The sequence below is a fragment of the Acartia tonsa genome, chromosome 4 (assembly GCF_053477335.1).
Source record: "Acartia tonsa isolate MP-2025a chromosome 4, ASM5347733v1, whole genome shotgun sequence".
NCBI classification, from domain to species: Eukaryota; Metazoa; Arthropoda; class Copepoda; order Calanoida; family Acartiidae; genus Acartia; species Acartia tonsa.
Genome location: NC_137263.1, coordinates 4,846,111 through 4,863,930, shown reverse-complemented (window position 1 = coordinate 4,863,930; position 17,820 = coordinate 4,846,111).

Genomic DNA, 17,820 nt, shown 5'->3' with positions numbered 1-17,820 from the left:
TATTGAATGGCGTCATTTTTATTGTTATTTTGCACTCTACCAACTTTCAATTTTTAAATGTAATAAAGTACTAAAATAACTCACTTTGAATGGAAACAATAATATAATTTTAGAATATAATGATATGTTATATGTAAAATAATTACATTCTTTTCATAATAAATACGATCACGCTTTAATTTTAATATGTTATACAGGAATGGTGGATATATATCATTACTAGGATCTTACAACAGATTTTCATGATCTCTAATACAGTGAAACAAGCTGCGGGCTAATATAACTATTTAACCCTTCCATCCCTTTTACCCCATGCCCTCCCACCTACTAGATGAACGAACAGACCGATAAATGACATGGGAAAAGCAACATAGATTGGCTACAATTTTTACTCTGTCATAATATCCATGTATAAAGTACATCCATTTATACAGGACAATACTATACATTTAGTCATCTTTGTAGTAGCGTAGCTACTCTTTAGTTAAGTATCCACAGCTGTACGTCCGTACATAAGCCGTCTTTACCGGGATTTTTCTAGCATTTAGGATGGTGGATATTTTAATGCTGTTTACAATTATGCATTTAAAAATATTTCGAATTTTCGTAACATTACAAAATCAGTGCATATTTGGTATTATTTTCTGGTCATAATACTTGAAGTAATGAGGCTACAATGACTTCCACATTTTTGACACAAAATTATCTTTTAGTTTATCACAAGCAATATATTATCAAACAAAAATGAGACACAATGCCAACGCTTTTGTGGTAATTATCCTTTCATAAAAGTAACAGGATATCTGTCTGTCTCGCTAACCGCTGAACCAATATGGTTCTCCTTTACATGGTAGCTCCTCATAGGACCTGGGAAGGTTTATAACTATTTTGGGGGAGGTTACCACCACCATCCCTAGAGAAATCACCCCTAGAAAAAATTAACCCCCCCCCCAAAAAAAAAACACAAAACAAAAAAAATTAGTTTTTAAAGCGACAAAAAAATTATGTTGTCGAATTCACCCCCTCTCCCTTTAAATGCTCTAGGGGCGTAGCCGCTAGTTTTTAATGACCTATTTAATCATTATTTGATTTTTGATAACATTAAATTCATTGGTCCATCGATACCAAATTTATATAATTATAAAAGAAACCTATTTTAATAAAATTAAAATCACATTACAAAGTTCTCAAAAATATTCACATGAAAACTTTGATTATAACCTTTCATTACAACATATATATAGAAAATACACATATAATAACAGGTATGATTATGTTCATTAGTAGCACAGCAACAAATATAAAAAAAATATAAAAGTTATATATCAGCTTATCTATAAGCTAAGTTGGGTAAATATTAAAAAATGGATATATTATTTCTTGAATCTTAGACCAGATTTTCATGTTCGCTAATCAAGTAAAATACTCTATTCTCTCCCCTTCTACTGTAAGAACAAACTGACCAATAAATAAGTTCCATGTAAGCAAGCTAAACTGACGACAATTTTTTCCATTTCATAATATCCACGTATCTTCTACATCCTGTATATTAAAAGGGCTTGCATATCTGCATCATATATTTATTATAGCAAATAACTTTGTTAGAATAAACGGACGTACTTACCAGAAAAACGTAGAGTAGCTGCGCTACTAATAATATTATGTTTTGTTGAACAAAACACAGGTTTCCCCCCTGAAGGGTATTTTTATACAAACAGAAGCCTATCATTATTTTTCCATTCACAGGCTAATTTGGTTCATTTCAACTTAGATTTTACTTTATTTATACAAATTACTCAAATTTTAGAAAACAGTTTTTATAGTAACCATTGAGAAGTAGGTCGATACTAATGTTTTTTAAGCAAAGCTGTACTTAATATAAAAATTTCTGCTCGTCCTTATGTCAGAATCAGCTATTTAAAATAGAACGCTATTTTCTGTAATACAAATATCAACACTTTTTTCACAAATAGTTATCATCTATAATTAAATGGGTAATTTTGTTAATAATGAATAACAAGCTATAGTCCCCTCCCTTTTGTTCCCTGCTAAAATAGCTTTGATCGTCAGTCCATTAATTTACGAGAAATGGTCATCATAGATTTCATGTGAAGATTCCCATTAGCAATCTTTTTTTTCTGTAGGGCAAATTTTTGACGTTGCTGTCTTTTTTTTATGCTATAAAACATAAGAATTTTTTAACAAAGCTTCGATGGGAAATTTATCAAATAAATATTACTACTCTAATGTAAGACTACGGTCTAAAAGCTCTAAAAGTTCTTGAATGCCGTTTTGCTATAAACTTCCTGAACCACATAATCATGTGACAAATGCTAAAGCCAACTGTCATTAATTAACCTTTTAAATAATAGAATTTTGAATTTTCCATGTTCAACCTAGTTTGGGTCTGCAATCATTCTTGTTTTTTTTTAAGGGTGGTATAATTCTTCTAATTTAATCATTGAGCCTTACAAAGCCCCCCGTTTTCCATTTTTTTCAGCGTAGAGATCCGACCAATTGGGGGCTATTCCGGCACTTACTTAACCTTGATAGTGTGAAATAAGTATCAGAAATAGATTTCCAGTATGGCTCCGAATACTAGTCATTTCCACTGGAGTTAAACCGGTTCTCAGCCATACTGACGTCATCGTATTAAAGGGTTTTTTAATAAAAGTTAAAAATGTTAACATATTTAGTTTACCCCCCCCCCCCCCCACCCAACAAAAACCTATACTTTTCAATTTTAGCATCCTTGGAAACTTCAAAAAGTTTTTACATGATCCACGCTAGTTGAAGGGATATTGTTGAAAAGGGTTGTGTACATCCCAGACTTGCATTTTTTACTGTGTAGGTGGACAATCTCAAGATAGATTACATGTAGTTTTACAAATAAAAACATTATATCTACAATCTTTTTAATCATTTTCTTTGGGGATATTTTGCTTCTTTTTGCAAGAAAATCGTGTCTTGTATTTGCAGGGATCTTAAGGAACATGGCAATGAACGAAAAATTAAACAATGATGATAAACAAAATTACCCCTTCTGTAGATTAAAATCATTGTTTAAAAGTTTAGACACTACCAGGTTGGAACATAACAATTAAAATTGAATTAGGATAAAGAGTTTATAAAACTTTGGGTACGAGTTTAATTTACTGTTCAATTTCTCCTAAATCCCTGTGTTTGTAAACTAAATTTAGATACATGTACTTTTATATTTGCAGGTGCTGTTATTCAGCCAATTAATTCCAATTGAATTGCTGAAAATTAAATATTTTGTTGGCGCAGAGTTGGCATTTAACTTGTTTTTTGATGTAACTGAAGGGAAGTGAGTAAGAAGGGGAGAAATAAGAGAAGAGGGTGTTTTTCACTTTTTCACTTAGAATTGTTTGTCAGAATCATTTTGCCTTGTCCCTGTATTTTTGTAGTTGTACAAAGATGCTTTTATGACTTCGGCCCTAGCCACTATGAATAGACCAGCCTAAAGCGGATGATCTATGCTTACATTTAACAAGCAAATTGATTATTAATACTTACGATAAGATCCATAAGAAATGGTCTTTATAAATAAGTTTTAAAATGTAAGAAATTAGAAAATTGTCCTGCATTTTATTGTTAGATTTTTTCTTATTAAATATTGGTATTAAAAATCGCTGTCACTATATAATTACAAATAGCGGCTTTGCCCCTAGCCTTTTAGGGTTTCGCCCTATGAGGTAAAGGGAAGTCAATCCTCCTATATAGATTTTTTTCTTAGAGAAAATAGCCTAAACCACCACAGGACCAGTAGGTATCTTCCCTGAAGAGTAAAACCCAACCAGGTCAGTGGTTACCGAGATCTTGATATCAAATTGTCATAATATTAAAATGATTTTTATTGTTTGATTTTTTAAGAATGCTTTAATAATTGTTGAGCTTTTGATTTTAATCAAAAATTTTGAATTCTATATGTTAATCATTTAACTGCACGAACAAGACATAATGGAATAATCCGCCCGGAGCAAAACTCTACACAATTTATCATGATATATAGAAATTCAAACTATTACAAAACATAGAGCTCCGTGTTTTACACGCATTTTACGCTGATTGGATTTAGACTTTTTATACACTATTAAAAGAACTTGGAACAGTTTTTGAAGTATATTCTTAAATCTTTTCTAATTTTTAACCATAGACAATTTTTTTCATAAATAGTTTAGCTACAACAAATTTATAAATTATAAACAAAAAAAAACCTACACTAATTTGAGAGTAGCTTCGAAACAAAAATATACTTGTTTCAGTAGGGGAGGAGACATTGAGCTGTTATTACACTAGTCCCCAAAGTTTTATAATAACATTTTCTTATTGGTTGGCTTAACAACTTTGGGGACTATCATTAAATTTTGATTGGTTAGTTCATAAAGTTATTTGTCCAAACGTTTCAACCACTGATTATAATCCACAGAAGGGGTAATTTTGGGGATGTACATCAACCCATGACTTGTATACATTTGAAAACTGATCTTTAATTGGTTCATATAGAGAATAATATTAATAAAAACAGTCTGACTCCAAGGGTTTCTATTTAATAAAACTATACTGCTTCTGCATCTTGAATAGATGTTCAGCAGTATCACATCGTATTATAGACAGCTTTCCGCGGATACTAAAATGAAAAATTATAATATAATTTCATTTTGTTGGCCCTAAGGGACCGAAATCCCGGGCCAGCAAAATTGTATTAATTTCATTATTTTTATCTTCGTTTTCGTGATAATTGTCTAAAATACAATACGATACATATTTTACAGTATGGCTTAAAACAGGTTCTAATCCAGCGGATATTATTAGGTTTCGGAGCAATACTTGCATATTACAGTTAGCAATCAAAAGATTCTTCACTTTTTCTAATTCTGCATTAACTGAATTTTGTATTGGCCAGCAGGACGCTCAAGGTACGAGATACTTTTGATGCCATATATACTTGTCACATTTTTAAGCTCAAAAAGGAGTTCTAGTAAGCTCAAAAAATGGCCTTAGTAAGCTTATTAATATTATTAATGTTACTTTGTGTTTGGAGCCAAATAATCATAAAAAAAGTAAAGTAGTAGAATTTAGGCACCTTTACAAATAAACCTGGATTTTTAGATGGCTCCAGTGTCCGCAAGGATTCATGAAATTTTAAAAAATCTATGTATTTTAATTCATGTAGCGTCTCTTGATAAAGTTTTTGTTGAGGGGTGGTCTATCTATTCAAAATGCATCCACGTTTAAGTATTTATTAGTAGAAGTATATATATGTATACATATTCGATACAAGGATGACAATATATCAAGTATCAACGTATATTATTTAAAATTTAAAATAAGTTTTCCTTTCTTCACAAACAGACTGATATACGGATGGTCAAAATTAGTTTTGGAGTAGTTTAACTAGATAATCTTCACAACAAAAATTAAAAGTTTATATCAAAGACCAGCCAAGAAAATACTATTTTGATCAAGAGAATGACAAAAAAGGAGACGATTTACTTCTCCAATGGCATAATAAACAGACAGTCGGACATTTTAGTTTAAGATTATCCGCGCTACTAATAAAACCAGTACTGGGGCTTCTATTCAAGCCTTTGATATGTATCTGATATTATCAAATATACAAATACAAATCTATAAGAAATTAAACATTTATCATGAATAAAAGTTTTAAAATCCTAATGTACAAGTGGCAGGATAAATAGAAAGTTACATCACTTCAATCCTTTCCTTTCAATCAGATTTGATTTTGATATTGATAAGAATAATAGATCTTCAATCAAGTCCGCAAAAGAACCTATTTTCAAATAAAATGTTTACAGTAAAAAATCAAATTTCCAAAAAATACGACTAAGCTAATTGTTGATGGATTGAATCACTTCTACAAGAGATACGATTGAATTTATAAAAACATATAGTTCGTTATAATGCAGCAGTAGTTACTAATTCAATTGTTTTGATTTAGATCTGTAAAAATTAATTTTTCAAAGCCATTAAACTGCAAAAGAGATTAAATAAAATATTAGTTACTAAAATCTATAATTCTTTAGATTCTTTTACGTTTTAAATACCACCGGCTGTAAATTCCCAATTACTATAAATATTAAATACAACATATTTCTTTAACTAATACATTGTACATTACGTGACCACATTCATATTACTCACAAAACACAAAATTATCATAAAAACAGTCCAGCTTAGAGTGTACCGGCTCTGTAATCAAACCTTGAATTGGCCCAAATGCTTTTATGCAAATATAATATGTCATCAATCTATCTAACGAATCATAAAAAAAAATGTGGTTTTGTTGAAGCACCTTTTAATAAAGTTTGAGAAGCCGAGACAATTAACCTAATTCTATTCCACAATCAGATCATAAACAGAGATAGGTTTTCAGCCAGTATGGCGTGCACGAGGATGTAAAACCTTGCAGGGATCAAAAATGGGAAATTTAAATGAAGTGCTGAACTTCCCCCCGACATCAATGTTGTCAGCTATTTAGTTTTACCACAGCTGAATTTTCTTTTTTAATAAGTTTAAATCACATTAAATTACTGAATCTTTTTCCTTAAATGACGAACATTGATATTAAGATAAAATATATTTATGAATGAGGCACCTTTGAAGATTTTGTACAGGTTCAAAATATTAACTTCCAGATTTTCTACAGTACACAATTTTTTTTTATCTCCAATTGGTGTAATAATATTTATATTCTATTCATTTTGTGTTTAATTTTTTTCATAAGCATCAAGTCCCTAGATACAACAAGATTTCATATATGTGAATCGCCAATAAAGAAACGGCATGCAAAGGCATTTAAAAGTGAGTTGTAAGTTTTATAAGGGAAATAAAAGGGATTTCATGTTTTACAAGTTCTAATTTCAAGTGGGTGTCAAACACCTATCACCACACACCCCGGCCCTTAAAACAACGTTATGTACCAAATTGTTCTTGTTTATATTTGATTTATTAATTTTAAGGGCGGCATCTCTTAAAAGTTTAAATACTATGTGTTGCTGCCGAGATGACTGATAAGGAATTATTTGATAAGACTTTATAATTAATTATTACATTAATGACCATCATACGTGTTTACATTTTCATTTAATTTCATATCCATTTGATTGACATCAGGGGCTGCTATTCAGCCAATTAATTCTATTTGAAATTATATATTTTTTTGGCGTAGAGTTGGGGTAAAACTTGTTTTCATGTAGCTGAAGGGAAGTGGGTAATAAGGGAGAGATATAAGGGTTGAGGGGAATTTTCACTTAGAATTGTTTGTCTGAATCATATTCCCAAGTCCCTGGATTGACATAATAAACGATGTGTTGTGTAGACAGACATGTGAACATATCAGCCAATGTATAGAGTAGCTTTGCTTCTAAAAAATTTTATACAAGGTACTGAGATTTGATTATAACAAACATAAAAATATGTAAGAGTCTATGCTCCAAGAATATATTTTAATTCTTAAAAAATCCTATTTAGATCTACCATAAGAAAAAGCCCCCTTTTCCTTATGTAAAAGAATTATAGCACATAAATTCAAGCCAGTAAACTTTTATCAAAAAATATTTCACAAAAGAAGAGAGAATTTACACATCAAAAAAATCTAAAAGGAGAGCTGTCTAGCATCTAAAGTAAAATAATGCAAAAGTAACAAAATTATGTTTCATAAGTTACAGGATTTTTTGCAGGTGGGTGGGGGGTCAACAAATTTTGGTGGAAATTATTGAATTGTCCAGTGAGATTAGCATCAAATTTATTGTGGAATTGTCTGCTCAGTCACGCGGACGCATTATTAAACCAACCAAGGGACAGTATGATTTAAATTTCTTTAAAATCAATCTTGATTAAGTTTGAGCAAGTTAGATGTTTTTACCTTTGAAAAGTATAATATTTTGTTTTTCTAACAGATAAAGGGGGATGGATAGAGAAATAAGATTACTAGCACAATAATTGATATACGATAAAAACAGCATTGAAGTAAAATACGTTGAATACTGTAAAATATATGAATAAATAGATAATGTCAGCTACAAATATTCTTTTAAAGTTATACTTTCCCTTTAAGAAAATACTTTTTTACAGCAATAAAGATTTGAATAGATGAACATCCATGATCTAAACATGGTTTTATGACTTTTATACTTCAGAATTTGACCTAAAATGTATTTTACTTTAAATTATAAATTTTACATGATTGCTAGTATTGATGCTGCTCTGTAACTTATTGTGTCCGTCACAAATAATAACTTGTTACAATGGTCGTGCAATCAAAGTATTGTATGTCTCCAGTAGTTGGGACTCACTGCCTTGAGAACAACTATAAGGTTGGCTCTATCTCCAGAGGATTTGAATTACTTTTAGCCATAAATATCATAGTGTATATACTATATAGCAAGGAAAATATTTATGAATAAAAGCGTGGCCTTAGATTGCATGGATTTTTTACAGTACAACTAGTGCTGTGATATCATTATAATGATATCACTCTATTTTACTCTAGCAGCTATGCCTCTAGAGGCCTCTAGGGGTACTTGAGGTGGAGAGTGGTAACCACCCCCAAAATAGTTTTAAACCTCCCCACTGCATATGAGAAGCTACTTTGTAAAGGAAAACCATATCGGTTAAGCGGTTAGCAAGATCCTTTGGTACACAGAAAGCCATCCTGTTACTTTTATATAAGGATAAGGTCAGAAAATCAGACATATAATCATACAAAATTAAAATTGAAATATAGAAAAATCTGAACCTCTAATGAAATGTATTAGATATATTTTCGACATATCTATAATACAAAGTAGAATGATGTCTGTCCGTCCGTCCGTCCGTCCGTCTGTCTGTCCGTCTGAAGCTTAAGTTCTCGGTAACCACTGAACCGATTGGATTCTACTCTTCAGGGTATATACCTAATGGTCCTGTGGTGGTTTTAAGCTATTTTCTTGGGGGGTGGGACACCCCCAACCCCCCAAAAACAAAAAAATCCCCCCCCCTCATTTTTTTTTTTTTTTTTTTTTATTTGCTGAAGATTTCCTAGGTCCTTTGTTAAAAAATATTTTTAATTCCAGCATTTATTTTGAATGAAAGAATAGCAACATTCTCTCACTAAAAACAATAAATATTAATTTTTTTATCACCTCTTGGGGCAAAGCCCCTAGAGGCTAGGGGCGAAGCCGCTAGTATAGATTAAGGCATTAAAAAAAAGATAATTATATGTTCTAAAAGTTCTATTTCGTCCATTCATTACAAAATTTCTTGGCCATTTTCTTACTAAAATTTTTGGTTTCCCATGCCCTGCTTGGAATTACACAAAAAAAATTTGTCTACATAAATGAATCTTTTATTACAGCTTCTTATAAAGGAAGCTTTTATAAAATAATGATTTAAATATTCAATAATATTTCTCGTATTCATTCGAATCCGGTGGATAGGAACCGGTTCTCATCCATACGAAAAAACTATGTCTAGCATCGTATTATATCCAGTTTTCTACGAATATAGAAATGTACAATCATAAGATTAAAACCATATATAATTGTACATTCTATATCCGCGGAAAGCCGTTTATAATACGATACGAGAAATAACTATTAATTAACAATTTTTTTAAAGGAATTAATAATTTTCAGTTTATGTTGTATTTTAAACTCTACATAAGATAAAACTGTAATAAATGTAATGTATAATGAACTGCATTTTTACAGTATAAAAGGATAAAAGCAGGCTGTGTAAAAAACGTAATTAAACGTAGTGCCCAGCAATTTGGCCAGATAATAACAACCTTTGAGCTGCTACATTTAGACCTGGGAATATCTATACATACAATAGATATCCTATTATATAAAGTAATAAGCATTTTTTGGCTGAAGTGAAGGATTTCGCTAATCGCTGAACCGATATGGTTCTCCTTTACAGTAAAGCTTATTATAGGTCCAGGCTGGTTTTAGGCTGCTTCATTTTTATGAATAAGATGGGTTTGGTTTTAGACTATTATTCTGCCCTTATTATCCCATAAATGCTAGGACCGCAACCGCTAGTTACACATATATATTGACTATCATTTACTAAATTTAGTTTAGTTATTATAGCATTATACATAGATATTTAGTCATAATGTCATAATGAAGATAATATAACAGCCATTTAATGACATATAATGCAATATGATAGACATAAACCATTGAATTGCCAGCTACCGGGAACCTAGTAAAAGTGGCTGACTCAGATTATGACGTCAAAAAAAATTAACCAATTAGGGGACACCATAAATTTTACCATTGGTCAATTACAGTGTATACTGGCCTCTCATTGGCTATTTTTTTCATGTCATAATCAGAGTCAGACACTTTTACTAGGTTCGCTACCGGTTATGATATGGGTATTTTTTTCACTGACACTAGAATACTTTTTGATTATTTTTATTTTGTATGTTGGTCTATTTCTTAATGAATCTAATATGAGGAGAAAGTATGGCATAGCTCAAGGAGGTGATTGTTAATTAGATTTAATAGCAGCCATTCTCCTTAATCATTTATAATTATTTACAAGGAGACTTGGAAAATGCAGAATCAAATTCTCCCATGGAAATAAAGAAAGAAAGACAGGAAGTGAATGAATAAAGTGATTTCAACAAATTTCAATGAAATGATTTAGTTGTTATGGCAGTTTTAATGGCTGGGACATGAGACAGGTTTATAAAGAAAAGATGAGGTAACTTTCACACATTAATATTCTTATTTTTTTTAGAAAATCCAAGCTTTTCTATAAAAATAACTGTTCGACTTACAAAACATTGAGAGAATACTAAAGTTTTTGATGGTGTCTATGTTAATAGCGGCTACGCCCCCTAGAGGCCTACTTGGCACTTGAGAAAGAGGAGTTGAATTCGATAACCCAATTTATACCCTTCCCTAAAATAGTTATGAACCTTCCTAGGACCTATGAGAAGCTACTCTGTAAAGGAGAGTCAAATCGGTTCGGCGGTTAGCGAGATTCTTCGGTACAAACAGACAGACAAACATACATCCTGTTACTTTTTATAAGGATTGATGGAGCAACCCATCCCATGGGAGGTGTTTACTCTGATTTACCCCCCTAATGGATAAGTTTTCCTTTTCATAATCTATTTTTAGAAGTAGTATTTTTAAAGAACAATGTATAAGTAGACAGTTTAACAAAAGAATAATTTTAACCAAGAAAAAAATGATCTAATATCTTGACAATTGATGATGTTTTTTTCAGCAAAATAAGGCGTTAATTTTGTAAAATTAGAAGTTTACTAAATTTGATGTCAAAAAGTTGATATTACAATGGGAACCTCCCATATTTGTTGCATGAAAATTAGGGCTCGACAACCGCAGCATTATTTTACCGCATTTTTTACACGATAAATCCATGAAAATCTGACCAATCTTTATATGAACAATTCGCTGTCTCTGCCTGCGGCCTTTTCATGTAAATCAGCCGTCAAACCACATAAGATGCAGCAAGGGGGTTAGTAAAATTTCAGTTGGAAATCTGAGGCTACAGTCACCATAATTGCGGCTGGATAACCAAAGTTATTGTGTCGGCTGTAAAGCAATAAGCGGCTGGCGAGCCCCATATGAAAATTTAGTAGGACGTGAGAAATTATGATGATTCTTTTCTGGACAAAATAATGTAAAAAAAGACACAAAATTTCTCCTATTTTCATCCACATGCAAGGTTTCTGCAAATTTATTTAAGAATATGTCTTAATGTTATTAAATTTGTGTCATTTTTGAAATTTCCTTTTTGAAAAAAACGTCATAAATACATTTTTAAAAAGAGGTTCTTTTCCCTTTGATAATTACCACACAAAAAGGCTTCATAACAAGGTTTAGTTGTCATCCAAGAAGGCGGTGTCAAAATTAACTAAATGGTTAATTGATTATATGTAGCTTTTCTGGCTAACAAGTTACATGCAGAGATCTAAAGGGATAGACAATGAATAAATTGATGTACATACCCAATGAAGATACACAAAATTACCCGTTTTTTTATTACAATTAGTGTTTGAACCGTTTTGAAAATTAATGAAGAAACCTTTCAAATTTCCTTTCCCTAAGTTACATGTCTATATAGGAATATTGTAATGTGTATACATTTAAGATCAGAACTGTTACGGATGTACAAATAAATCTAGGTGTATAATAAGATTCAATATTTATAGGTCGTAAAATAAAAATTATTTTCCCAGCGTTTTTTTTAACAAAAACAAAATAAATAAGAAAGGCAATATTTAAATTTCAACACATATTTTTTTGTATTTCGACGTTTTCAATTTTGTGAGTGCATAAATTTAGTATTTACCTTGCTATGCCAAATAGTTGAAGATTTATATTTTCCCACACCAGTGAAATTGGTTTCAAATTACTAAAAACATCACAATGCAACTTTTTAAAAATGCGGGGAAAAAAAGTTTATCCATACATAAAGAGAAGGTTGTCTGTTTTTTTTTCTTTTTCGTTTTTTAATTCTGTTTTTCCACTTTTATTATACACTATTATTTTATTTTTACCTATGTCTATCTATCTATCTGTTTGTCTATCTGTTAAACTGCCTATTTGGTGTCTATCTGTTTGTTCCTTTTTACTAGTCTGTAATTTTCCGAGTATCTATGTATAGGTCTTAAACAGGATTTAGTCTATTTTTTAACAATTGGTATAGAAATGCTCGTACCATATAATTTTATTTGGTGTGTCAAAATATTCATTTTTGATCCATTGTGCGTGGGGGGCAAAACCTAATTTAGATTGGTGTAAAGATTTAGATTTCTATTATATTAGGTTTCAGTTTTCTCAACAGGTAACAACAGGGATTTTAAGGGATAAGACAATCAAGGATAAGTTGAAGTATATTCCCAATGATAATACACAAAATTACCCAATATTTAGATCAAACTAATTGATTCGGACACTGCTATTATGAATACCTTCAAGATTGATAAAAAGTACGTGAAGTTTTAAAAAGGCAAAATATAGAACTTATTTATAAAACGTTAGGAATCGTAAAAATTTACTGTCCAATATCCCCGTACTCCCTGGGGGAGAAAAAAAAAACGTTTTGAGTAGTCAGGTTTTCTTAAATTGAAATATTTTTTAATGAGTTTAAACAACAAGCCTAAAGACTTTAAGCGAAGCTTTTTTAAATGCTTTAAAGTCATTTTTACAATTAAAGTACTTATTAAGTAGCTTTAAAATCTTTCTATTGTTGGACATGAAGAAAAAGAGCTTAAAATGATCACTCTATGGTAAAAGTTCTATTATTCTAAATTCAAGGAAAAATAGTAAATTTACACATAAAAATAGAGGATTGCGTACTTGTAATTTCAAATAGTACCTTTTTATAACTAATCTTTGATTGCGCTTGTTTAGTGACCCAACGGTGTAGATCACCTTGATATTGGTTGGCAATTAGATTTAAATATTTCTCACACACTAAAATATTCCCTTATGGTATTTTTAGCAGAGAAGCTACTCTATAAATACAGTCTGTCCGTGCGTCTTACAACCTGTCCCAAAGGAAATTTGTTTATATTCACATTGTTTATTGGCATCACTCAATATTTAAAGTTACGGATTCTTGTAACTTTACAAAGTGTCTCAAAAATCAGCCATGTGACGTCATAAAAATGAGGGATTATCAATTTTTTTTTTTGGGGGGGGGGGGTGTTCTTTTCTACTTCTCCTCTCATCTCCCTTATTTTTATGACGTCTCATGTTATTAGCTACAAATATAAGGAATTAGAGAACTGCCAAAACAATTTAAACATAAGCTATTTTATTTTCTGAACTTTACAATCTAAAGCATTGTCAAGTTGTTATTAATGCGCTTATTGTTGATATAATTGTCCTAGCTCTAATTTCACTTTTAATATCAGGGAGGGAGGGAACATTGGGCTGTTTGTTGCACTGGTCCCCAAAGTTTTATTATAACGTTTTCTTATTCGTTTGCTTAAAAACTTTAGAAACTTTTCATTAAATTTTGATTGGTTTGTTCATTAAGTTGTGTATCATCATTGGGTATGTGAGTGAATTTTTCGGTCATTGTCTTATCCCATTAGATCCCTGTGTTAATATTGTATTGTGGTTTTGCCCATTTAAAATAGTTTTATTTAAATAGATGTCATGAACAATGAATTTACAAAGCCCAATTCATTTCACCTATACAAATTACAATAATTCTTTTGGGGGAAATTATTTAGTCTTTTTATTATGGGTTTGGTAGTGTTATAGATTATTTAGACTTTGTGCTGTTGTTAGACAAAGTGTAGTGTAGACTGTTGTTATATTGTCTGAAGAATTACGTTATGTTGATCATAAGTCAGTTATAGCTGCCTTTATCTAATTCTAGTCAATTAAATGGTACTAGCGGCTACGCCCCCTACGATACCCTTGAGGAGGGGGGAGTTGAATTTGATACTCAAATTTCTTATTTAGATTTTAAAAGAAGAAAAAAATTGGGGGGGGGGGGTTAATTTTAGTTAAAAAATTGTAATTTTTTGTGGGGGGGGGGGAATTTTTTCTAATGGCGATTTATCTTGGAAGGGTGTTGTTACTCTTCCCCAAAATAGTTATAAACCTTTTCAGGACCTATGAGAAGCTATCTTGATTTAAACTAGCAGCGTCTAAATTTTTTGATTTATTGGGTAATAATGGGTTATTCTGTTTATCATCATCGTTTGGGATGTACTGTGATTTATCATCCAATGGCCTTTCCCTGAAGATCCATGACTGTATGCCATATAGAAGACGACAAAGACCATTGAAATTATTTGTCGACAGAATCCACGCGACTGCAAGTCAATATCTTTATAAAAAAAAACATCAGTTGAGAACTTTTAATTAGCAGTTCGAAATATTGTTTTGCAAACCTCCCTGACGAAAAAATACTCATTCGCTGGTATTAATCATCCCACAAAAAATTGCTAAATATCATAACACGCCACTGATCATAATAAACAAGAACTTTTATTTCCATTCGTTCCGTTGCATTATTTAAGACTTTTAGCAGGTATAGTCAATAAGGTACTTCACATTTATGCGTTGTTATATTTTATAAACCAAAAAGTTCGTGAAAAATTGCGCAAATTCCTCGGTCAAACGGCCTAACGGACGTACAGACTGATCCTAGTTGTTATTAAGTAAGCTTATCAACTAATATTTTGAGCGTAACAAATGCGCGAAGATTGGATTGCAATATAATCTTTATAATTACAAACTAATTATTCTACAATATCAAATCAGAAACACGCAAAGTTTGTTCTGTTCGTCTTAAGGTCACTTTCAATCTCCTGTAATTTTTTATTTGATTGCTTAATTAGGTATACACAAATCACAGAGATCAAACAAAAAATATATTGCACTTGTTTTGGATAGAATAGTCCGTGTTGCTTTTATATTTCATTAGTAAATTAAAAATTTCTGCCTCTTTTTAGAAATGAAAATAAAAACCACTGATTTCATCACATTTTTTTAAACAGTAAGACAGAATCTTTTTTTGTCAACTGAAGTACTGAAACTTTTTAAAAACGCTATCATCCTGTTAAAATATGATTAAAATCATCGTTTAGAAATCATTTTCCAGTATCGCTTCGAATCGAAACAGATTAATTTCCAGTGGATTGGAACCGGTTCTCAGCCATACTGAATAATTATGTAAATATGTATAGCATCGTATTATATCCAATTTTCTACGAATTATAAAATGTACAAGTCTTTGCTTTCGACATCTCGGAGCTAAAAAAAATAGTTTTAAAATTAAAATTTTACATTTTTATATCCGCGGAAAGATGTTTATAATATGATACAATACATAAATATTAAAATTTAATTGAGACTTTTCTTCTTATGTTGTGCCTGTATACGGTTTCATGACAAAATCATGTATATAGCAACAAATCAATATTACGTTCATGGAGAAACTTGATTTTCTCAAATGCTATTTTAGGTAAACGACTGACTGTTTTGTTTCCAAATTTCCATACAAATAAACTGACCATCTTTAGCATACCTCACTTGGTCCGTGTAAGTCTGTCGGTTATGCAATGGGACACATTAATGGAAAATTCTGTGTGAATAAAAACTTGCTATATCTAGATGCTGTCATCCTTGTTAAAAAAATTTCTATGACTATTCTGTTCTACAATACAAGACAAAGAAACCAATTTATAACCCTTTCAAATCCTTGCGATGGTCAAAATGATTGTGGAAAAACTGTAGTGCAGATATAAATCTAATCAAATTCAAATTCTTGACCCAAATTCCACCAACATCAGTCCTTAACTTCAATATTTTAGGTCTTTCTATTTGGATAGCTGGCTGTAAGCAAGTGACGAATATTTATTCAGTGAAACTGTTTTACAATTTGCTTTTACTCTTTAGTTTATCTTTACGTATGCAACTTACCTTAAATTTTGTGTTTTTATACGTTAATAATTTTTTCGGTCTGTCCGACTAACAGACCGATTATTTGATCTTTCAACTTAACGACCGGACCGTCAAAAATCATTAATTATAATAATCAATCAAAAAAATTATTATTTTGTATTTTTGCTTTACAAAATATTTTGGTTTGTTTAAAATTAAATAATATGAATAATTTACAAAAGATTAATCTTGACAACCCTAGTTTTATCCTTTTCCATGTTATGTATGTAGCACATGGCTGATAAAAAGAATTTCATTTTATTGACGCGCTCAGAAACTCATAAAATGAAAATTTTAACATTTAAGACATAATTGTCGATCTTATCGCGCCCCGAGGCCAGAAATAAAGCGGTGTTTGTGGTTTTATAGTTTCCTGGTAAAGAATTTGATATCAGAACTCACAATGTGGTAAACGATATACTTTGGTTTATATGTCTTATCAATTATGTCCTACAGATATTTGGAACATTTTTTATAGCGTTTATATATAAATTTATCTTTTTAATGCTCTTTTTATTGAAAGCTCTAGATTCATTAAATGTGTGTTTTTAGAAAAATAACTTAAAATTTATAATTTAACTACAAGTTTTTATTTTAACTTAGAATTCAATTGGATGAAATATATAAAAAAAAATATGTATACTGAACATAGAATAAACTACGATTGTTTCTGTAAGGGTTATAACAGATTGGTTTTGAGTTAGCCGCGCTCCTACTTATATGATTCCAATCTAGTCCATAGGTATATAGTTAGACATTATTATGAAAAGCATATGATTTATCAGCTATCAACATTCCAATATTAATGTTAATAAGCACTTTACTATCTAATGACTTGTGGCGCGCGTACACAATATAAAGGTGCGTGCACGAAGGATAGGTGCATGCCAGAACACTATAATTTATATAACTATCGGCTGCTCTCCTATCATCTAGGGCCTCTGTAATTCAATAGGTAGAGATGAGGATCCTGGTACCTAAATTTTAAAACAATCCCATGACCTATGTGAAGCTTATATAAAAGGGAGAACTCCATCGGTTCAAAAGTAATCAAACTCTTAAGCTACAAACAAAAAAAAACCTTATTATTGTTTGTCCTTTAATATCTCTTTAATTGCTTAATTTTGGAATGCTTCACATAGGTCACATGATGGTTTTAAGATTTTTTAAAAAAATTTAAGCCTGTGTATTGTTAAGTTTTTTACGACCACCATCCGAACTACATAATTTTTACAGAAATCTACTAACAGCCTTTTTAAAAATTTTCTTAATTTAAGCTTAATCCATTTTTTTTAGAAAGATCTATTTTTTATTATCAAATTGTGTTGGTTACTTTTAATTG